The following is a 22,863-nucleotide window of genomic DNA, read 5'->3' as shown; positions in this document are numbered from 1 at the left end:
GGTGACGATGGGAACATGCTCGGGAGGCCTCAGACAGGGGAAGCTGAGGGCGTGGGTCCCCCGGCCTGGAGCGGGTTTCCTCCCACGGCCGGCGGGCCTGAGGCCTCCAGCCACATGGGCGCCCTGGAGACTGGCCATGAAGCAACAGTGCCCGGGCTCAGGAGGGAGACTGTACACTGGGAGGGATGGGAAGGGGCCCTTTCTCGGAAGCTCGGCCCCCTCCCGTCCGTGTGCACGAGGAGGTGGCCACCTTCCCCACTCCCGCTGCTGGCTGTCTGGCACCTTGCACCCGTGTACCCACCCAGCGCTGGGCTGGAGCACAGAGAGGACCCCCAAGCCCCTTGGGGCCATTTTGGTTGTGCTTCCTGGTCCTTGTTCTGTGGGCTGATATATTCGGAAGTTTCGTTTAAGCTGTTGTGTTGTTAAAATGTTACCTTCGTATGTGTTTTAATAGGGATGGGTGTTCTAGAGGCGAAAGTGGGGAGGGAGCCCAGGAGTACACAGCGCTGCACCTTCGGCAGCAGTTGGTTGAAATAAACCAGGCCCTTCCTTACAGTCTAACGCCCATTCCTCTCCATGTAAGACAGTTTCCTGTTTTGTTTTGTTTTGTTTTGTTTTGTTTTGTTTTGTTTTGAGACAGGGTCTCACTCTGTCGCCCTGGCTAGAGTGCAGTGGTGTCAGCCTAGCTCACTGCAACCTCCAACTCCTGGGCTCAATTGATCCTCCTGCCTCGGCCTCCCAGAGTGCTAGGATTACAGGTGTGAGCCACCGCGCCTGGACCGACAGTTTCATTTTCATCAAATGTTTCCCTGAGAGAGATCCACCAAACATACTATTTTGCATATGACTTTAGGGAGTCCTGGATCTTTCTAGCCCCGATCACGAATGCCCGATACAGAGGAGGTGGGACGTGGGCAGCCCCTGACGCCAGCCCCTCTGGGTGGGCTACCTTTGCAGAGCAGGTCGCAGATGCCCACGGGCTGCTCCCTCTTCTGCCCTGGGCTGTTCCTGGCGAAGTGACAGTGTGCTCTCTCCCATCACTCAGGTCAGCCACTGTCTTGGGAGCACTCAGGTGACCGTGCGTTTGCATGTCCCTGGGGCTCTCCCTGCCGGTTTTTCCGAGCTTTCCTGGGAGACTGGAGCTCTGTCCGAGTGGCCCACCTGTCGTTGGCCCAGGCTGTCCTGGCGTCCTCTAGGGTCCCATGGACTAGCTTGACCAGCCTGCGTTCTCACTTCCACTTTCTACCCTCCGTTCTCATTTCTGTCATCTCTGCGGCCAGCCCCCTGCCCCTTGCCTGGCTAGGTTACTTGAAACAGAGGAAGACGTTCACTTACGAGTGAACGGTCAGGAACTGGCCCAGCACCTGGGGTTGGGAAAAGCGACTTTCTTTGTTGCCTCACTGTGGGCTGCCCACTTGCCATGGATTTCTCTGGTTCTCTGGGGAGCCAGGCTGGGAGGCACTTGCTCAGGCAAAGTGGTTCAGCCGGCCCCTGCCCCGCCCTGCCCTACCCCACCCCACCCCACCCCTGCCAAGGCCTCTGCCCTAGCTGCCTGCCCTGGTTGGTCCCTGCTTTCCTGTTCCTGCCCAAGCCCCTGTCCCCATCCCAGCCTGGCCCTTTCCCACCCTCACGTTGTCAGATCTGTTCTGCAAGCCGGGCTCAATCTCCCGAAAGCCGGCGCGAGATCCTTCTTTCCGATTCCTAACTCACAGACACCGAAGTTTGCCCGCAAGTTGTCAAACCTCCGAGTGGAAGTGGGTGACTGACCGGGGTCTGCTTCATGGCTGTGCCCGTCGTGGGAAGACGGGGGGCTGGGAGTGGTGCTGGGGCCTCCCAGCTGTGCAGGGGCCTCGACGGCCTGCAGGGTGGTGGGGGCTTCCTCCCGCTCCTGTGCCCCCAGGCCACGGGAGACGGGAGACCCGGGCTGTGGGAGCAAGTGAGGGAACTGGGCAGTTACCTACAGTGAGTGACAGATGCTAGCCCGCACGCACCTGCGACAGGGATACGTTATGTGGCAGAATTGGCATTTCACCTGTGTTTTTAGGTAAAGTACAAGCTGTCAGAGAAAGCGCCACTCGGGGTTAGCCTGGCCTCCCCTGGGGGAGCCCTCAGCCCCTTCTCCCCTTCGTGGGGGGCTCTTGTAGGAGTTAGGGAGACCCTGGGCCTGGGCCCACGTAGAGGGGCGAGCACAGGGCTCCAGGGCTGCCCCGGTCCCTGCGGCGTGGTGTCCCTGCGGCGTGGTGTCCCTGCGGCGTGGTGTCCCTGCGGTGTGGTGTCCAGGCCCCGCTGGGCGGTCCTGCTCATTGCACGATGAGAAGGTGTGTGATGGAAGTTGTGGCTCCTGTTGCCTGAGAGGGTTTTATTAGAGCACTTCCGGTATCATTCATATTAAGGGAGCTAAATTGGAAGGATAGATCAGCAATACAAATAAGCAGTTACTGTAATTGGGAAAAATACTAATGATTTAATTTGCATACATGGCAGAAGCATTTTTTTTTATGACTGCCTTGATAATAAAAGACAGAGTATCACCCATGCAAGCAAATAAAGAAATCCATTAATTCTCCTATTCATTCTTTTAAAAAAATGGCATTCCCGGCGTTTGCAGTAATAGTTTAATAATTAGGGTGCCTGATTTTAATCCGTTACGTGGGCGCCTGCCCTGCCTAGCATGGGAGTCGGCTCCCGTCGGTGCGGTGCTAGCTGGGATTGATCGCCGTGGGGGCTCGGGCATCGGGGCCCTGGGTGAGACACGCCGGCCACCTGGCGGGGCTGGCTGTGGCAGGGCGTGTCGATCTGCCTGGCTTTGGGGGCAGAGTGGCCGGGCAGCCTCGTGCTGTGTGAGCCAGCCACTCCTGCCCGGCCTGGGCGGTGTGTGTGTGTCGGACGGAGCGGGGGTGACCGAGTGTTTGAGAGGTGCTCTCCCCAGGTGACTGTGCTCCCCCGGGGGACATTCCCTCCGTGTCCAGAGATGGTTCTGGCTGTCACACTGGGGCCTGGTGCTGGCGTTTAGTGGGCCGAAGCCAGGTTTGCTGCTGAACACTCCGCAGTGCCCAGGACAGCCCCACCACGAAGGTTGCTCGTCTCACGAGGTCCCAGTGCCCGGGGAGCCCTGCTGTCCTGAGCCCAGACACTGGCGCTTCTCGTAGCATCAGCAGCGATTGCCACTGTGTCTGGCCAAGATGGGTTTGGTTCCCCTGTACAGTCCTGCGACTTAAATAGTAATTTTGAAACCACTTGGGGACAAGTTGCATGCATCACTTACCAGTTTGGTGGTGAGGAAATGAAGTCAGCTTTCATTTGTGTTTTTTGCATGTGAGTCAAAGGTTCCTTTACCCTCTCCCTGTCCTTTCTTTTCATTCCTCTATCTCCTCAGATTTGAAAAACGGGTCTCGATTCCCCAGAACTTACATTTTCCTGGCTGGCGCGTGTTCAGCCTGCAGATGCAGTTAGAGATAACAAAGAGGCATGTTTGTGTTGTAGTGACTACATAAAAAGAAAGGATATTGCTGAATAGTAAATTGCATTTTTAGAATATGCTAGAACCGAGTGCTGGGAGTCATTTGTCTTCCACTACAGCTCTGTTGCCGCCACGGCGTGTTGTCATTGTAGTGACTGAGAGGCGGGCGGGAGGCAGTGCCGTGCAGCGGTGTTGGCTGTTCCCTCCATCACAGCGGGCGCGCACCACGTGTTCAGGTGACAGCCCAGTTACCACGGACGTACCTTGCGCGCCCCCGTGTGTGTGTCGTGCGTGGGGCGCTGTTGCTTTAGTTGCCGCCAGTCATCCGTCAGCTGTTGGGACGCGGGCCTGTGTCTGCTCGTCACGTCCGGGGGTGCCGCCGGCCGGTGACCTCAGGCCGGCAGGAGGTGGCCGCCGTGCGCTGGAGTTTCCGCAAGTGTGCCCCTTCACGTGGGGCTGTGGGCGGCGTGGCTCTGTGGAGTCGGGGACAGGGAGGGAAAGGACCACGTGAACAAGCACTTGGGGCAGTTGATTAGATTTATGTGTGTGTGACTGGCTTTTAAATTCTTAAAAACATTTTAGTTGTAAGAAACATAAAATTTGCAGTCTTAACCAGTTTTGAAGTGTGTACTTCAGTAGTGTTAGGTGTATTCATGTGGCTGTGTAACCGATCTCTGGAACTTTTTCATCTTGCAAAAGTGAAACTGTGTACTCATTAAACAACTATTCTGTTGGAGCTTTAAAAGGCAGGTGGTTCTTAGAAAACTCGAGATTACTGTCAATGCCGTGGCGAACACAAACGTTTGCCAGTTGTAAAGGGAAGGATGAAAAGAGACAGATGTTTATAGATACAGTAACTATGTACATACATATGTAAAATGTGTGTCTATTATATATTAATACATAATATACAGTAAATGTATGTTTGCAACATATGCATGTATACATGTGTACATAATATGTATAATTTAAGATATAACACATATTAGATATTGTATTAGTTATATAGTAAATTAAATACATACACGAGTACATACGTGTGCACCCATGTACATGCTTGATTACCAGAAACCTCAGGAGAACACGGCTGCAGGGCTCACGCAAGCCCGTGCATCCGCAGTGTCCTCCTCCTCTGCATGGTGGGCTGGACCCCGCACCCGACTCGTGTTCTCTTTCCCTGAATGCATTGCGCCTGCGCTGCACCCCCACTCTGAGTCCCAGCCCCCCTTTCCCGTGGATGCCCCAGCCCAGTGAGTGTGGGTGGGTACCCCGGCCCACGGCAGGCTGGTCGCGCCCTCCTCGTGCTGGCCCGGAGCCCACTGTCCCCAGCCTTGTCCCTGTGTGGTGGTCACCGCGCACAGGTCCTGGGCTCCTGGGTGTCGTTCTGCCCATCCTCCCTGAGAACCGGCTGAGGCGCCGGGATCTGGGATTCCTGGCAGAGGGAATGAGCGGAGGGGGGCGTGGAGGAAGGGAGCTAACCCCAGCCCGGGGCTGAGGGCAGGCGAGGCGGACAGGCCTGGAACCTGTGCAGTGGACGCTGGGCCTGGCTCAGGACAAGGGCACCTTCTGGCCCTCTGGCAGCTTGGGCTCCTGCTTTGGGCCGGAGGGCGCTGGCCTGGTGGCTGGGCTGTGCTGGCCGGGGCCGAGTCCGGCTGGCGACTCCACCAGGTCCTGAGCTCTCGGTGCTGGCCGGTAACCGCCAGCGTGTCCAGCGTCACATGCGTCTGTTATTCTTTCTCCTGGCCCCGGCCCGGCCGTGCCTCTCTGGCGCCCCCACACCTTGGTGGGGCCCGGCACTTTCTGGGCCCCTTCCCACCACTGGCACGTGGCTCTCCCCGGGGCACTGCTCATCTGGTCCCTGTGCCCTCTGGCTGTGTCCTCCTGCCTTTGTCCTTCAGAGGAGCCGGCTTGGGCCTCCTCGCCCACCTCCCGCATCTGCCATCCCTGGAGTCTTGGGGTGAGGCGTGCCCCTTCCCTTCCTTCTCTATCCCAGGGAAGCCCGGGGCCGCATGGCTTCCTCATCCCTTCCCGCCCGGCCCGGTGGCCGTGGGAGACTCGGACCTGTGCCCTGTGCCGTGTGCTGGAGTGTGAGTGAGCCTGGGTAGGGTCCTCTTCCCTTTGAAATGGGAGAGAAGACAGGTGGTTTGGGGGAGCCCGGCGGAACCTGGAAGTCTGCAGAGACGCCTGCTTGTTTCCCGCTTGTGTCTGTAGGACAGATTTACCTGAGGGAAATGGTCCGACTTTGCCAGGGCTCAAAGGAGAGGGCACGTGACAAGCCCCAAGGGAACGAGGGAAGACCCCAAGAGATGGTGGGGTCATTGGTCCGGGGTCATGGCTGGGAGCCCTTTGTGGCTCCTGAGAGCTAGGGGAGCCCAGGAGACCTGCAGGGGTGAGGACGGGGACCCCGTCGATGCGGCCCGTCTACACAGTGGTCACACGCGCTGCCCTGGGTGGTGGTCACCTTGCTCGCTCAGTGTGCCCCCTGGACGCCGGCTCATAGCAGCTGTGGCCGCTCCGGCCTTGGTGCCGACTCCTCGTCCTCCAGGGCCACGCCGTTGCTCTTCCAGGCTGTCTGGTCGGATCCCGACTCCCAGTCCTCTCTGTCCCCGAGTCTGCTGTAGTGTCCTCCCGCCCTCCTCGCCCTGGACGTCGCGTGTCCGGAAGGCACGTCTGAGCACAGGGCTGCCTCTCCGTGGGCGACCCCGGGTCCGGGAGCGGCCACACGCAGCCTGCCGGGTCCCTCCTTCCCCGGGCGCTGGCCGAGTGGAGGGCTGGGGTCCGCTCCTGGAGTCTCCCTGACGCCTGGCCGGCTCCTCAGTCTTTCTGAAAATCTGGGCCGAAACCCAGGCGTTTCGATGTCCGTGGAACTTCTCTTGCGGACAGAAGTAGAAGCCCTGGGGACGCCGTGACAGCTAAGCAGGTGCGGCATCCCCACGGACACGGCCTCAGGGCCCGGGCCGTGCACAGAGTCCACTTCCCGCCGCCCGCGGTGGCGCGTGGGGGTTTACGCGCAACGGTGTGGAGGGACAGGCCGCGTGAGTGGGTAGCACGCACCCCCCCCCCCGTGTGCTGCCCACTCGCGTGGACCGGCTCCCCACGCGGAGTTGCGATAAGCTCCGTAGGGAAGAGACAGGCCTGAGCCCCACACTTCCCAGGAAAGCCAGCGCAGGAGGCGGCTCCGAGGGGCGGGGCATGGTGAGGGCGGGGCGCCGGGGGCGGGGCATGGTGGGGGCGGGGCATGGTGAGGGCGGGGCGAAGCCCTCGGTGGGTCTCGCCCCTGGAGGGCCCCTCGTGGCCTCAGGCAGCGTGGCCGGGGAGAGGTGGCTTTCGCATGTGTTTGTGGGGTGTTGCTCTGGTGATGGCAGCTGCTTTTGCGCTTGGAAGCGTGTCCTGGGACCCCCCCCCCCTTACAGGCTCGAGGGAGAGGACGGGCGGGTGGGGCACCCGGGGTGCAGGGCCCCAAAGGCCGCCTGGAGAGGCCTGTCCTCTGGGACCCAGGATCCACCTACTGCTGGCCGCGGGCTGTGCTCTGGGTCACAGGGTGCATGACCCTCTGCCTGGGACAGGGGTGGCCTTAGGGTGCCCCCGACACAGACTGTCAGGGAGGCGGACCACTGTCACAGCAGCCTGGCGCAGGGAAGCCCCTGGCGGTGGCCACCCCCATGCACGGCTGGTCCTCGTTGCCCCCTGTGGGGGCTGCAGGCCCCGCCGTGGCTGGCGTCCTCATGGCGTTAGTGGGACATCTGTCGGACTCTGTGACTCCTCTCTCCCCGCTGGCTCCTCGCTGTGCTGGTCAAACCTGCTCTGTGGCCGCCCTCGTGGGTGACACGGGTGGGGCACCCAGCCCGGCCCATGGCGTGGGGCGGGAGCCACGAGGAGCTGCACGTGGACGGCTGGCGCGCTGCGGTGGGCAGGTCCGCTCTGCCCGCCTGTCCCGGCCGGCCTGAGCCAGGTCTCCTGGGCTGTGGCCCCACGTGCACGTGTCCATGTGTGCTCGCAAGCGGGTGGGCGTGCCAGTGAGTGTGTCGGTGTGTGAGTGTCTGTGTGCGAGGGCGGGCGTGCCTGTGAGTGTCGGCGTGTGAGTGTGTGTGTGTCTGTGAGCACCAGTGAGTGTGAGTCTGCATGGGTGTGCGAGACTGGGGCTGCGTGTGAGCGTGTCTGTGTGCCTGAGCGTGTTGGGCCCTGACGCCCACCTGGCCTGTCTGAACGGGGCGTGGTGTGGGCGGAGCGGGTGTCTGCGCAGACAGGTGGCCGAGCGGGCCCTGCCCGTGGCTCAGCCTAGTGGGGACCCACCCGTCCCTGGGGACCCCGCAGCGGCTTCGCCGGCGGCTGCATGTGGCCGGAGGTTAGAGCAGTTGTCCTTCGTGGCAGCTGTCGTCAGAGACGAGGCCCGTGTTGGCACTCCCCCTGCGTCTCTAACGATTTGGCTAGCTGTCTCAGCGTGACGTCACTCGAGGTTAGCTGTGGAGAGCAGATGGAAGCCGGGTCCAGGGGCGGCCCAGCTCCTCAGTGCGGCTCTCCAGGCACCGTGAGGCTGCGAGAGCTCCAGCCTTTTCGCCAGGAGCCCGGCCGGCATGCAGTAAGAGTCCTGCTCTCTGGGAGCCGGCAGTGCCGGATCAGCGCTGCGTCATCTACTCCACCTCACAGACCCTGGGGCGTTGTCCTCAGTGCAGTGTTCTGACTTGTGGCTTCACTGTCTGGACGGCTGCGGGTGGTCCAGGGCGAGGTGTCACGCTTGCATTTGGACACCTGTCTGTACCTGGGAGCGCCGTGGGAAAGGGCAGGCGCCGCTCCCCTGACATGCCGCCCGCCCACAGGGACACGGAGGAGGCAGCGACCTCGCACTCCCGCAGGCCTTTCTCTGGGACAGGCTTTTCCTTCTGAAGTCTGTCGCCAGCCGTGCTGCAGCGTGTCTGTGTTTTAACCACTTGGGCACGGCGCTCACCGGCCGCAAACCCTCGCCCACAGCCGCACTTGCAGTCCGCACGGCGGTCTGTGCTGCGCATTGACGACCGGGTCCGTGTTGCTCTTGTGTGGGGAGGAAAGCTTGAGAGCACTGACAGCTTGTTTTACTTCACAGGGAGCTGTACTCGTCATGTAAATCAGAATAGGTAACATATACATATATGTGCTCATTACGTTATTTTTCATTGTTCACAATTTTATTTTGATAAATGAAGAATTAGAAAAGTCATATCACGGCTGTCGGCTAAAGTCGCTGTGCGTGTTCACCTGTGGCTGTCGGCTACAGTCGACGCTGGTCCCGAAGTGGTTAAGAGAAAGAAAGGGACAGAGACGCCGGGTGTGGGGTCCTGGGAGTCTCTGCCCGGCAGGTGGGAACAGGAAGTTCATGCTGCGGGGCAGGTGGCGCTCTCCGTACCAGGCGGCGCGTGTCACCTGTGTCCGTTCCCTTCCCGCGCCTGCCGTCCCCTCCTCGTCTGAGTCCTTAGTTGACAAGTGGAGTTTTATGCGAGGCTGCCTACGGTTCTGCGCTTCCTCCCGGGGAGAAAGCAGCCCCAGCCCGCCGAGAGTGACCTGGGACGTGCTGTCCAGTGTGGCTTCCGAGGTGCCGTGTGTTCCGTGTGTGCTGCGTGCTGGTTCCGTGAGACGGCACCGCCTGCATGGCATGTGCAGGAACGGAAGCAGGGCTTGACCGTTTCTTGGCTATCTGCAGCAGTTTTTATTTACTTTTAAATAGAAATGGCTTTGCTTTTTACTTTAAAATCAAACTGCTCCTTGCAAACAATTGCAACGGTAAGCTTAGAAAGTAGAGATTTGAAGGAACCCCCGAGTTCCACCCACACCCCCGGAACACCCTGTCAGCCGCGGGGATGCAGCTCGCAGACACGGCAGCCCGCGTGGCTGTGCTGGGGGGCCCCATGGCTCCTGGGCTGCCCAGCCCCCGGCCATCTGCGGAGGCCACCAGCCAGTGTGAGCTCCACGTACATACATGTGTTCATGGGGACCCACGGTTCAGACCTGGTGGGAGGGCAGAGTCCCGTCCCGGTGCCGGTCCTGCTGTTAGATGGCCCAGGGGCTCTTGGCCCTCTGGGTCCCCTGCTGGGTCCACGTGCCCGTCACGGTGCTTGCTGCCCTCCCGTCCCACCTCCTCCCCCCCACGTCCTTGGACTCGGCATTTTCCCCCCGAATGCCGCTGTCTTCCTCCCTGCCTGTTGGCGTCTGTCCAGGCCGCCCCCCCCTCTCCTAGAGGCCTTGCCACCAGGGAAGGCCGTCTCGGGCCTTTCCCCAAACAGCTTCTCGCAGGCCTGTCCTGGCAGGCAGAGAGGGTTCATGCACACGCCTTGCGTAGCCTGCCGGCAAGCCCCTCTGCGGCCTTCTGGCAGCTTCCCTGCGGTCACCGGTCACCGGGGAGCGGGCGTGGCGGTCACCCCTCAGCAGGCCCGGCCCTCTGACATCCGAGTGTACCTGGCCCACGCCGGCCTGCGGGACCGTCCGCGGGTGCCGATTCCGCAGGTGGAGCCGGCTGCCCGTGCCGACGGTGGTGGTTCGGAGCAGAGCTGGGGGAGGACTTGAAACGACGAGCATTCCCGCCTTGGACGGTGGCCCCGGACCCAGAGCACGTTTGCCACTCTGATGCGGGAGGGGCCAGTCCAGCAGCTGCGGGCTCCGCTGTGGCGACCTCAGGGCCACCTGCCCGGTCCCCACCTCGCCTGGCACCTGCGGCTTGAGGCAGGAGAGGAGGGGACGGTGGAGATGACCAGCGGGATGTCGGTGTCTGGAGGGGACAGCCTGCGCCCCTCCTCGTGCCGGGGGCCCTGCCCTGCACCCCCACCCCCCTCGCCGCCCCTGTTACAGAGAAGGAAGTGGGCGGGCCGCTGGGGCGGGTCAGTTTCCAGTTTTCAAGCTTGTGTTTGCGTGACTCTGTCAATCCCGGGGTCTCTCCAAGGAGCCGTCCCGCTGATTTGGCGAGGCCACCTCGGTGTGAAGCGCAACAGAGTGAGGGCCGTGCTGCGGGGTGCGCAGGGCTCCGCCGGCCCCCAGCTCGGTTCAGCGTCTCTTGTTCACCCGCGTCACTGTTCCTCGAGTTCTTCACGGCCGGGTTCCTTCATCTCTGCTGGCGTCCCGGCCCTCACACGTGACATCCAGGGACGTCACCGACGTTCGGGAAGCGTGTGGGCATACACCCGCAGGGCAGTGGTCCTCACACTCCCTGGGCTCAGGGTCCCCTCACACTGCTAAAAACCAGGCGGGCCCCAGCGAGCTGTTGGTTAAATGACACAGATCTGTAGGCTGACGGTCCCGCATCCAAAATGCGTGGGGCCGGAAGTGTTGTGGACTTCGGATTTTTTCGGATTTTGGAATATTTGCAGCCGTCTGCCTGGGATTCCCCGGCCTTTTGCCGACTCAGGCAGGTTCACGGCAGTTTGATGCTAAACGACCCGTGGAGCCCCGTGTTTTTCACCGTAAGTCACATCCCTGGCCTCCTGCCTGCCTGTCTGCCTCTCCTTCTCTAAAACTCTTCTGTTTCACAGCTGACGGGAGCCGGTATTGTTTTATCTGGGTGCTTCCTCCGTTTGGACCCTTACTCTGAGAGTTTGTTTTGCCGAGAGGTTTATGCACGCCTCCTGGTTTGTAAGGGTCCCGGGCCCGAGTGTGGCCGTTTGTGGCCTCTCGCTCTGGTGCAGAGGAGCAATAGACGGACGCAGCCCCTGCTAGAGGGACCGCGGGGCTGGCTCTGGTTTCTTCTGCGCAGAGAGCTGGTGCTGTGCTGCTGCTGCCACAGGCAGAGGGCTGTCCCCGGGAGCGCGTGTGCGTGTCTGTGTGTCCCCCAGCGCCGCACACCGGGCCCTGGCCTGTGCATGTATGTGTGTGTGCCTGTCCTCCTGCGCCCGGCCTTGCTGCCACTGCCCCTCCCCGCTCCTCCCCACGTCCTGCCTTCTGGACTTCCCAGAACGGGTGGAAGAAGTCGAGCCTTGGGCTCAGTCCCAGCCGTCTGCCCGGCCGAGCCGACTTCGGTGTTACCCAGAGAAGCCTGCGGATTCCGTGAAATGCCTCGTGTTTTATTCCTGTTGGAACACAGATAGGGAAATGGAATTCTGTTGCTTTCAAGTACAGAGTCCCTTATGAAACTAAAATACAAATCTGTCCCAGCAAATCACGGGGAAGAGGCATTCGGAGTCCTGCGCGGCGTGGCCGCGCATCGTAGATGCGTCCTCCAGCCCGGCGTCGCCGGGACGTTTGCCGAGGAAAACGGCGCTCGCCGAAAGCTCGCCGTGTGCACAGGGGTCAGAAAACCCACGCAGCCCCAGTTTACTAAAGATTAAAATTTATTTACCTTTTAATTAATTAAATTCAAGTTAAATCATTTAATGGGATACTCAACTTTAAAACCATTTCACTGTATTTTCCCATCTGACAAAGCCGACTCGGGGCCGCCTCAGGAATTCCGTGTTTTTCCCCCAGGCGAAGCCGGCACCAGTGTCCGCGTCCTCGCGGCTGCCGAACAGCTACGTTTCAGGAGGGCCGCGCGGGGTGTCCGCGCGTGCTGGCCTGGGGAGACGGGCGCGAGAACCGCGGGATGTTGGCCCGCTGACCGGGAAATCCAGGCAGCCCTGCAGGGCGGACGCTTCCAGGAAGTGGGTGCTACCTGCTTTGGGTCTTGGAGCAAGATGGGCTTTGCGTCGCTGGCCCTCACCGCCCGGCTTTTGTCGGAGTGTCACCCACAAAGGGGATCAGTCGCACAGCGTGCAGCGCCCGGACGGTGGAGTGCCGCAGGTACAGAGACGGATGTCCCAGCGCTCCACACATGCCCCTCCACCGCCCCCCGCGCTCCCGGGGCCCTCCTGACCTCTGCACGCAGATCGGATGCACCTGTTCTCCAGTTGCGCGTCCATGGAGTCCCTTGGTATTTCCCGCTGTGCGTGGCTTCTTCCCAGCATCACGTGTGTGCGATTTACCGCCAGCAGGTGCAGCTCCTCCCTGCTTGCAGCCGTGCAGTGTTGGGTGGCGGGGCTCCACCACTGTCCCCCGCCTGCAGGTGCGGCTCCTCCCTGCTTGCGGCCGTGCAGTGTTGGGTGGCGGGGCTCTGCCACTGTCCCCTTCCTGCAGGTGCGGCTCCTCCCTGCTTGCAGCCGTGCAGTGTTGGGTGGCGGGGCTCCACCACTGTCCCCCACCTGCAGGTGCGGCTCATCCCTGCTTGTGGCCGTGCAGTGTTGGGTGGCGGGGCTTCGCCACTGTCCCCCGCCTGCAGGTGCGGCTCCTCCCTGCTTGTGGCCGTGCAGTGTTGGGTGGCGGGGCTCCACCACTGTCCCCCGCCTGCAGGTGCGGCTCGTCCCTCCTTGCGGCCATGCAGTGTTGGGTGGCGGGGCTCCACCACTGTCCCCCGCCTGCAGGTGCGGCTCGTCCCTCCTTGCGGCCGTGCAGTGTTGGGTGGCGGGGCTCTGCCACTGTCCCTTGCCTGCAGGTGCGGCTCGTCCCTGCTTGCGGCCATGCAGTGTTGGGTGGCGGGGCTCCGCCACTGTCCCCCGCCTGATGACAATGGCGGGGGGAGGGGGGTGGATTTCTGACCGTCACAGAGAAGGCCACTGTGTCCCTCTTGTAGGTGACTTTGGTGAGCAGATGTCTGCCTTTCTGCCCTGTAAGTGCCTGTGGCGGCGGGGCGGGGGGCGACATTGCCGGGACGCAGTATTTTTCTGGCTTTAGCACGTGTGACCAAGGGGTTTTCCATAGAGCTTGTGTCACTCCCACTCCCATGGCTCCAGGTGACACTTCCAGTATCCCACGTCCTCGCCAACACTTGATACTCTGCATTTAAATTTTAGCCATTCTGGTGGGTGTGTAGTGTCCCATTGTGGTTTTAATTTGCATTTCCTGTGGTCACAGGTGCTAAGGCCTATTTATGTGTTGACCCACCGCTTGGAACTTTGTTTTGAGAAGGGCCTGTTCATATCTTTCACACTTTTTTTTTTATGTGGGTTGTCTGCCTTTTTCTTAACGATTTGTGAGAATTACTTATGTCTTGGCGGGTGTCTGTGTGGCGGACTCCCTTCTGCTCTGTGAGCTGCCTCTGCTGCGTCTTTCGAAAAACCGAAGTTCTTAATTTTAGTGCAGTACATTTTATCATTTTCCTCCATTTTACGGTCAGTGCTTTTTTTTTTTTCACTTCTATTTAGCTTGCCTTTGCCTGCCTGAAGATGTTTCCCTTTGTCGTGTGTGGACGAGGCTTTGTTGCTTTGCTGTCAACTAAGTTCAGGTCTGTGGTCCGGCTCATGCTGATTCCCACAAGGGCACGCGGTGAGGGTCAGGGTCATTTCTTTGAGCACAGCCCAGCAGTCGGCCAAGCTCCGTCTGTTGGAGAACACCCCTTGTCCGTGCTGATTCGGTGGGGAAACTGCTGTATTCAGGTGACTGACTGTGTTTGTGTTGGTCTCATTCTAACATGTTCTGCTCCAGGGTTTACTTGCCCCGTCTTACACCTCCGTTACGTAGGTGTATAATAAATCTTGATATTTGGCAGCGTAAGTGCCCCGGGCTTATTTTTCTTTAGTATTGCTGTTCTAGGTTCTTCGTGCTTCCGTGTAAGATGTAAAATCAACTTGTCAATTTTCAAAAAAATTTCTCCTGGGATTTTGATTGAGATTGCGTTGACTACCAATTAATTTGGGGGAACATTGACATCTTAACCATATTGGGTCCTCCCATCGATGTATATAGTACATTCCTCCATTTTTGAGATCTTTAGTCTTATGATGTTTTATAGTTTTCTCCAGAAAGTTCCTATACGTCTTTTCATAGGTTTAGTCCTGGATATTTGCTGATACTGCATGCTATCATAAATGGTGTTTTTTTTCCCAAAGCTTATTTTCTGTTTGTTTATTGCTAATATATAGAAATACAATAGATTTTGATTTTGGTACGTTGACCATATATATCCAGTGATCTTATTAAATTCACCTAGGAATTTTAACAATTATTGAATGGGGTGACATTTTCCTTTCCAATCTTTTTGCCTTTTTTTTTTCTTGCCTTATTGCCCTGGCTAGGATCTCAAGTGCAGTGTTGAATGGCATTGGTGAGGGTGGGCATCCTGATCTGACTCCTTGCTCAGGGAATAACGCTCTGGTACCTGCCGCAGGTGATTCACACCTGTTACTCTGTCCTGGGGAGCTGGGACTGCTCCCCCCTGTGTGATCCTGGCTCTTTTGTATTTGTTCTGCAGCCTGCTGCCCCTCCACCTGGGCCCGCGGGGAGTCGTGCAGGCTCTGGGCCCTTGGTCACTCTGGGGGTGTGATGCGTGGGGGTTGAGATGAGGGGCAAAACATACCCTCCTTGCTCTGCCACATGTCTTTGTGTTAGCTTAATAAGACTTTAAAAAGAATGTTCTCTTAAGGATGTATAGCTTCTAAGACTTTTGCTCTTAGGAAGGTTTATGGCTTATTCCATGAAATTAAGTCAACTAAAACCTCAACATTTCCAAGCTGCAGGAAGGAAGAGCCATGGGTAACCCTAGATTCAGAATGTTTGGTGAAGGAAATGTTAGCCCACACGTAAGCCATGGTGTGACGCATTTAGTTTCATTCATTCTGTATGGAGCAGAAATAAAAATAAAGAAACAGACATCTCTGTGTAAACACATGCCCCGTGTCAGAGATGCCTGGTGAGTGGTGCCCAGGCCCAGGTTTCTAAGGCGCTTGGGGACCAGTCCCAGAGCCCTCTTGCTCACCCGAGCGTGGACGCGTAGTATAGGAGGCGAGCCAGGAAGAATACAGTCATGAAAGCAGTGGAGTTTGAATGTCGGGTGTCCGCCATTGCCTGTTACTTAGGAGAAGCACATTCCTTAGCTGGAGAAGGGCAGGTACACGTTTCAAATGTTCTTCGTGAATAGGTTTCAGAAACCTTAAACTATAATTCTTGAGGTCTTAGTACCGTGTGCTTTCCGTGCGTTTTCTTAGAAAGGCGATAATCTTAAGTTATCTAATCCGGTTATTAAAGTGTCATTAGACATTTACATCAAGATAAAAGAAACTGTATTATGCCTGTATTTTATTTTATTAAACCATTAAGTTCCTGGTATGTTTTTATCTCGTGAATGTCGCAGGGGGTTGTTCAGAGACCCAACCCTAAAGGGACGCCGATGGGACAGGGGGACTGAGACAGAGCCGCTTTCTTTGTGTGGGGTTTCAGTTCTCAGCTGCGAAACTGTTTGCTCTTAACTCTTTGGTTAATTTGCTCTTCTCTGTCTCACAGTCTTCGTGAAGGCAGGTGAGTTCTTAATTTTCCGTCTAGATAGTCTGAGGGCCTGAAGGGTTCTAGGAGTTATATGTGACTTCAGTTTTCCCATCACGGCCGTCTGTAGGTTCTCTGAGGCACTGGGGATCCTGAGGCTTAAAGTCCCACAAACTTTTGAATTTCTGGGTTCTTCGAGATGAGATCCTTAACACTTCTTTCCTGTAACCTCCGAAAGGCAGAGAACTGTTTCTTTTGCAGTTTGCTTTCGACCTGAGCTCGTCTGTGGTGGTTTCCGAGGCGGATGTAGGAAAACTTTTTAAGAGTCAATTCCCTGCATGTTTTTGTTGGGTGCCCACCGTGCACTGCATGCTCGGGACGGAGCCGGGGGCTGCGTTCCAGCCGGGGTGGAGGGGCTCACGGACAGTGACAAAGTAAACTGCCGTACTGTGTCATCCTACAGTGAAATGTCAGAAGAAGAAAAGAGCTCTGAAGGACCAGAAAGCGGGTTGCAGGAAGGAGTGTGGTGCCGGCGTGATGAGGTGCAGTCTGGGCCGGTACCAGGGGTGGGGGAAGAGCCCTGGGGCAGGTGAGCGTGGAGTCCCCAGAGGGAGGCTGGGCAGCCCCAGGCCTCCCTGCGCCGGTTCCTCGGAGCTTGCTGGAACTTCGGCTCCCCACACGCCTTCGGCCTGGGAGGCTCCTCCTGCAGCACGGCAGGGCGCCCGTTCACTGCCCCCAGCACTTTCACGGGGAGCAGCAGTCCCCGAGGTAGCAAGAGACGGGTCCAGCTCGCTGCGGTGGCGCTGGGCCTGTGGGGCTCAGATCTCCCAACTCCTGACCGGTGCTCTCTCCCAGGCCTGGGTGCAGGGTGTGCAGAGGAAGATGTGTCCCCGCTTGTGCTCGTGAGACTGGCGGCCAGCACGGGGGCAGCCGTTGGTCGGACGAGCCAGCAGTGTGGCTCTGCAAACCAATCTGGAGCCACACAGTGCAGGGTCCTGCAGCAGGAAGTTGGGACGCTGGGAAAACTGTCACAGCCCGTCTCTGGCTCCTGGAGAGCCACGTTTTTAGCCCAGCCAAACATAATGGCTGGGGACCGAGTCTCTCCAGCTCCAGGCCTGGGGTCTCCGGGTTCCCGGGTGCTGTCTCTGGGAAGCGTCTCCCTTCCTGGTCCTCTGTCCTCTTCGGGCAGTGGAGCCTCCTCTCCCCTTTGGGGAACAGCCCCTTTCCCGTAGCACGCACTTTGGTGGGGCTGGCAGTCTAGGCGTCCTGCCCCGCACAGGCCACAGGACGTGGTCTCCTTGGACTATGAACTTGGACGAAGTGTTCTCAAGGGCTGTCCCTGCTCCCTGCCTGTGGATCCCACAGCTGATTTTCCAGCTGTTTCCTCCCGGGGCGGCTCGCTTGCCTGGATGACCCAGAGTCCGTTTCTGTTGCTCGCGACCACGAACCCCAGCAGGTGCGCCGTGGGCCGGGCCTGCCTGCGCTCCAGAGCCCGAGCTCTCACTCGCTTGGTCCAAGTGCTGTGTGTTCCGGTGTGCTTCTGGAAAGAGCGGTTCACAGACCGCCGGCCTTGCGGTCCTGCCAGTCAGGTTCTGGAATTGATTCTTTGGCTCTCTCGTTTCTGGTTGTTTTCTACCTTCTCACAGTCTTCTGCTTCTCTGACTCCCAGCCCCCACCGGCTTGGGGCTGCCGCGCCTGCCGTGAGCGGCCTTGGCCAGGGGCAGCAGGGACGGCTGCTTCCAGCCAAGAGGGAGCCCCAGAGTCTGCGAGCGTGACCAAGAGGAAGGGAATCCAGGGTGGGGCCTGGGAGAGGCCGGGATGGCAGCACCAACCTGGGCCCGGAGTGGGCGGGCGGGGCTCGGGCCACCAGGAGTGCTGGGGACGTGCTGTTGCCTCTCTGGGCACGGAGGACCGAGCATTCCAGAAAGCCCTCTGGCTCGTAACAGAGCTAGAGTCTGATTACGTCATGTCAGAGGTGTTCCTCTCTCGCTTGGCAATGCATTTGAAAGTAAGAAAAAAACGCACGTAGTAATAGGGTTGCGTAGCTGTGCCCATTTTACAAAATGGATGTGTATAAAAGATACAGATGGAGCAAGAAGGGCAGGATGCCCCCCACTGAATGCCGTGGCCCCGTCATACCGTTCTTGTACTTTGTGTGTGTTCGGAGTTCTCGTAATACGAAATCTTTTGTTTTAAGCAAGAGAAACTTACATAAAAAATCTGCAGAATCATAGATTTAAATTCCAGATATCAACATGAACACATTTTTTCCACTTAAGATGTTTGTATTTCTTTTCTCGTATCCAAAAAAATTAACAGTCAAAACCAAGCAGGATGTGGGGGACCCAAAATGGAACATGGAGACCCCCCCCCCCAGTGAGTCCAGCTCTGTTACAGACGCGTAATCCGCTGTGTGGGTGTGGACACCCAGCCTCACCTGAGTGACTTAGGGGGTGGCGTCTTGGCAGGGTGGTGTCAGGCTGAGGACAAAACCAGGCGGACATAGATGCCGTGGTCTTGTCGTGAACGTGCTTCTCACGTGTAGGAGTTAGCAGTTCTGAAACTACTTTCTGTGTACAATGTACGTGAACAAAGAAGTAAATATATTGTAGATCATAGGAACCAGGCTTCTCACTGTTGGAGAAATAAGGAACGGGGCCGGGTGCGCCTGTAATCCTAGCACTCTGGGAGGCCAAGGTGGGAGGATTGCTGTAGGTCAGGAGTTCGAGACCAGCCTGAGCAAGAGCGAGATCCTATTTCTACTAAAAATAGAAAGAAATTAGCTGGACAACTAAAAATATACAGAAAAAATTAGCCGGGCATGGTGGGCGCATGCCTATAGTCCCAGCTACTCAGGAGGCTGAGGCAGGAGGATCGCCTGAGCCCAGGACTTTGAGGTTGCTGTGAGCCAGGCTGACGCCACGGCACTCTAGCCCTGGTAGCACAGTGAGACTCTGTCTCAAAAGAAAAAATAAGGAACGGGGTGGGGGTGACTAAAATAAGCCTCGTGGTGCTGGAGTCTGAGCTGTCAGTGATAAACTCACGATTCTCACACCGCGAACCCAGACCCAAACGGGGATCTGTGAGCGAGCTGGTCCCGCAGGGAGGGCCTGCGCGGCGATGCCCAGCGACGGGAGCACGTCTGACGCCCGGGTCCCGGTCCGAGCACAGCCCTACGGAAGGAGGTGGGGTTCCTTGGAGAAGCGATCTCGTGACTCATTCCGGGCTGTGACAGGGACATCTTGTAGAATCAGAAAGTAATCAAGTGCTCTAAACAAACAAACAAACAAAAAAAAACAAAGAAAAAATAGAAGAAAGATGCCTAGGACGGAGGCTTGTCAGAAAACCACAGGATCTGACCTAAAGGAGCACCCAGTGGCCGAAGCCGTAGCAGCAGACCAAATGGTGGCAGTACTGGATTGACAGCACAGAGGATGATATAGGCATCCGAGAGTCCATACGAACGCAAATAAATAATAGATTAAACAGAAAGGTGGAGCAGAGGGAGCTCATCCTTGGGGTGGAGTTCTGGTTAATAGATGCAGAAGAAAGGAGGGAGGTTGCCACGACCGTTAGGCAAGCCTCACCACGCCGGCGTCGCGGACTCGGTGGGCCCGGGACCGGGGTGACGGGCACAGACCGGCCTCTTCCTTCCTGCGCAAGTGAGCCGTGGGCGTCTGGGTCTTGCAAGGCATTTGCTTGTTCCGTCTAAGTTGTCAAATTTATTGGCATCATCTGTTCATAATGTTCCGTGTTGTCCTTTTAGTATTTGTATGGTCTGCGGTTGATTCTGTCACTGTCGGTACCGTTCACTTGTGTCTGCTCTGCTTCTCTTGATCCACCTGGCTGCAGGTTTACTAATTCTGCTGTCTCAGAGAATTTCAGTTTCATTGATCTTTCTCTTTTCTGCTTCATTGATTTCTGCTCTTTGTTATCATCTTTTTTTCCCTTCTTTTTCTGCTTATGTTGGGGTTAATTTGTTCTTTTTCTAGTTTCTTAAAGTGAAACCCCAGGTCACTGAATCGAGGCCTTTTCTAATGTAGGCATTAAACAGTGCCGTAAATTTCCTCCTAAGCACTGCAGATTTTGGTATGCTTTTATGCTCATTCATTGCAAAATACTTTTTCAATTTCTGTTCTTCTTTGGCCCACGAAGCGTGTTATTTAGTTTGTGAATGCTTGGGGTTTTTCAAATATATTTCTGTCATTGATTTCTAATCTAATTTGAGTTTAGTCAGAGAACATAGTTTGTGTGACTTGACTTGAGTCCTTCCAGATTTGCTGAGATTTGTTTTATGGCCCCAAAGATGCTCCATCCGGGTCAATGCTGTGTGCGTGTCGACGAGGAACGCGGGGAATGTGTGTTCTGCTGCTGTTCGCGGAGTGTCTGTAGATGCCCTTTTGGTCACGCTGGGGGGTGTTCCAGCCTTCCCTGTTCTCACTCACTTTCTGTCTGCTTGTTCCAACAGTTACTTAAGAGCAGGGTGTCGCAAGTTCCAACTGTGATTGTAGATCTGTCCACTTCTCCTGACATTTGTGTTACCTTCTGCGCCAGGTGTGAAGCCGCGCCGCCGAACGCGTGAGTGTCTCGGACACGCGCCATCCTGGTCAGCCGACCCCTCCGTCGTGGCGGACCGGCCCTCGGTGGTCTGGGGATATTTGTTCTTCAGAATTTGCTTCGTCTCACACTAATGTAACCATTACAGCTCTCTTCTGATTAGTGTTTGCACGACATGCCTTTTTCCATCTTTACATTTAATCAATGTATTTATTTTAAGCACAACTTAAAATGGGTCCCGTGTCGGGACCACCCAGTTGGGCCTGGCGCTTGGGGGAGGTTGAGTTTTGTGTGGTCGGACGGGCGACCCCTCTCTCCAGACCGTTTTAGTCCTGTCTTGCGGGTTCCTCTGTGTGCTCTGGCGAGGTTGTGTCTTGCTTTTGTCCAGGCTGGCGACCTCTGCCCTTTAATTGGGGCGCTCAGACAGCTTGATGTGTTAGGTTTAGGGGTCCCTGATTCTGTGACTCAGAAGCCCCAGTCCTTCCTTTTGTCCTCTTCATCAAACTGTCAGCACCTCCTTTCCTAAGTTAAAATTCTGCGTTTACTGGGCTTGTTGTTTATTAGAAACATAATGTGTGTTCTTTTAGAACTCTGGTAGTGTTTTTCTTAGAGTTATTGTTGATTTTTGGAGTGCCCTGGTTATGAAATCGCGTAGTTTGGAATAGTCTGCCCCAACTTTATTTTGTTATAAGCCCTGGCGTTTTTAGTGTACAGTTTTGCAGAGAGTGAGGGTTTTCTAGACTGTGTTCACTGTGCTGTAGTGGGAGCTCAGTGCGCCGCTTGACCTGCAGTTGGGAGGGGAGCGCGTCGGTCTCTGCCGGGCAGCGCCGCGTTGGTTGGGAGCCTGCTGGACACGGCGCTTGGCCGGGAACCGGCGTGTCGCTGGCCAGGCCGCAGCTCTGAGCAGCGTCTTCAATCAGGATTACCGCGAACACGGAGCGGGCAGGAGTGAGCGCACGCAGCCTCTTGGCAAACTTCAGGTCTGGACTCCAGCCGTGCTTACTGGAACATCAATAAACAGATAAATAAACCTTGGGACGTGTCAAAAAAGGTGTCCCAGAATGTGGGGAAGAGGGAAAGACCCTGAAACGCAGGAGAATGTACCTCTGAAAAACGACTCCCAATCCAAATCAGAGCAAATGCTTTTCGGAAGGCGTGGGCCGGAGGAGACCAGCTGCACACGGAGGGGCAGCGGGCGTGAGGAGGGGCCGGGCCATGCGCACGGGGCAACGGGTGAGCTGTGAACCACGGGGGTTGAGAGCAGAGAGTTTCAGGCTTAATTGAAATCTGTATCAGAAGCCCTAAAGAATGGAACGGGCATTGTGGGAAACATGGGCCGTGGTGGGGAGAGCAGGACGGACGGCAGGGGTGTCCGTGGACAGAGGCCAGGGCCCCAGAGGGAGTCCGGCCACGCAGCCTCGGCACCACCCAAGAAGCCAGGACAGGCCTAGCAAAAATTACAGTCAGAGACGTAATTGAAGAGCGTTTTCCTGCGTAGAAAGAAGACCTGTGCGGATTGAAAGGGTCATGTTTGGAGCAAAATAAATACAGAGACTCCTACTTACACATCTCTGACAACATTTTTGAATGTCAAGAACAAAGAAAAAAAAAATGCTAGCAGGACCAGGCAGAAGAAAATGACGCCAACAACATCAAAACTTCGCCTTCAGGGTTTCACCCAGAGAGGAGCTACGGTGAGGTTGGACCTGGGATTCTCTACAGTGCCGAGTGGGGATGGCGCAACATCTAAAGATTTTGAGGGGGGAAGGTTTGCGACCTAAGCGTGGTGTTTGGGTGAAGGGTGCAGAGCCGCTGAGATTTGCAAGGGTTTGCAAAATATGCCGTCTGTATTCCCTTCAAGAAATGATACTTCTTTCTGATCAAGAGATGAATAAAGATTCTGAACCTGAAGATAAATAAGTCGCTGTGCTTTCTAAGGAAATGACCAAATACAGAACATTTGTCATGAGGATATTAATCACAGAGTTGTAAATAGTAACATAAAATGGAAACCACCTAAGTATCCGGCCGCAGGGGGTGATGCTTTATTTACGTGATGAAATCGGTTCAGGTTCTTCAGTTATAAGCAACTGGGAAAAAATAAAGTTCTAGTCTAATCGAGAGAAGGAATTTGTGACGCTGTTGAAAAGATGAACACAGAAGCCTCCAAAAGCACTGGGCCAGGATGGGTCAGGGAGCCTCCGTGGCGTGAGTGCCCCACGGCGGGCCCGGAACCTTCCTCCTGACGTGGTGGGGGTCGGGGTGGGCAGCTGTCACACCTGGAGTAGGAAACAGCCCTTCCAAGTGATGCTTGCCAGGTGCTAACGACACTGGAAAATACCTGGCTGCAGCGTCACAAGAGAATGGGACGGACAGCTGCGTGGCCGGCAGTTTGCTCCGGCAAAGGCGGCAGAAACAGCCGCAGGGAAACACATCAGAGTGCGACTAAGAGCCCACCTCCGTGTGACTGCGTTCCACACGCTCTCCTGTGATGAGCATGCGTCCCTTTTATAATCAGAAAATTAAAAAACAAAAAACACCTGAGAAGGCAGCAATCATGAAGACGGAAACGTGGGGAACTATTAAGGCATGACGTTAAGTAAGGAAAGCTGAGTTTAAGGTCTGTGACTGTGCAGAGGCTGTGACTACGAATGCCCGTG

General features: G+C 56.7%; 1 protein-coding gene across 5 annotated transcripts in view; it reads left to right on the top strand.

Moving 5' to 3' along the window:
- HDAC4 (histone deacetylase 4) overlaps nt 1-22,863 on the top strand; it is a 262,781-nt gene that overhangs the window by 13,710 nt on the left and 226,208 nt on the right. The window lies entirely within an intron of this gene.

The sequence above is a fragment of the Microcebus murinus genome, chromosome 8 (assembly GCF_040939455.1).
Source record: "Microcebus murinus isolate Inina chromosome 8, M.murinus_Inina_mat1.0, whole genome shotgun sequence".
Taxonomy (NCBI): domain Eukaryota; kingdom Metazoa; phylum Chordata; class Mammalia; order Primates; family Cheirogaleidae; genus Microcebus; species Microcebus murinus.
This window is presented reverse-complemented; position numbering and strand designations above follow the sequence as displayed.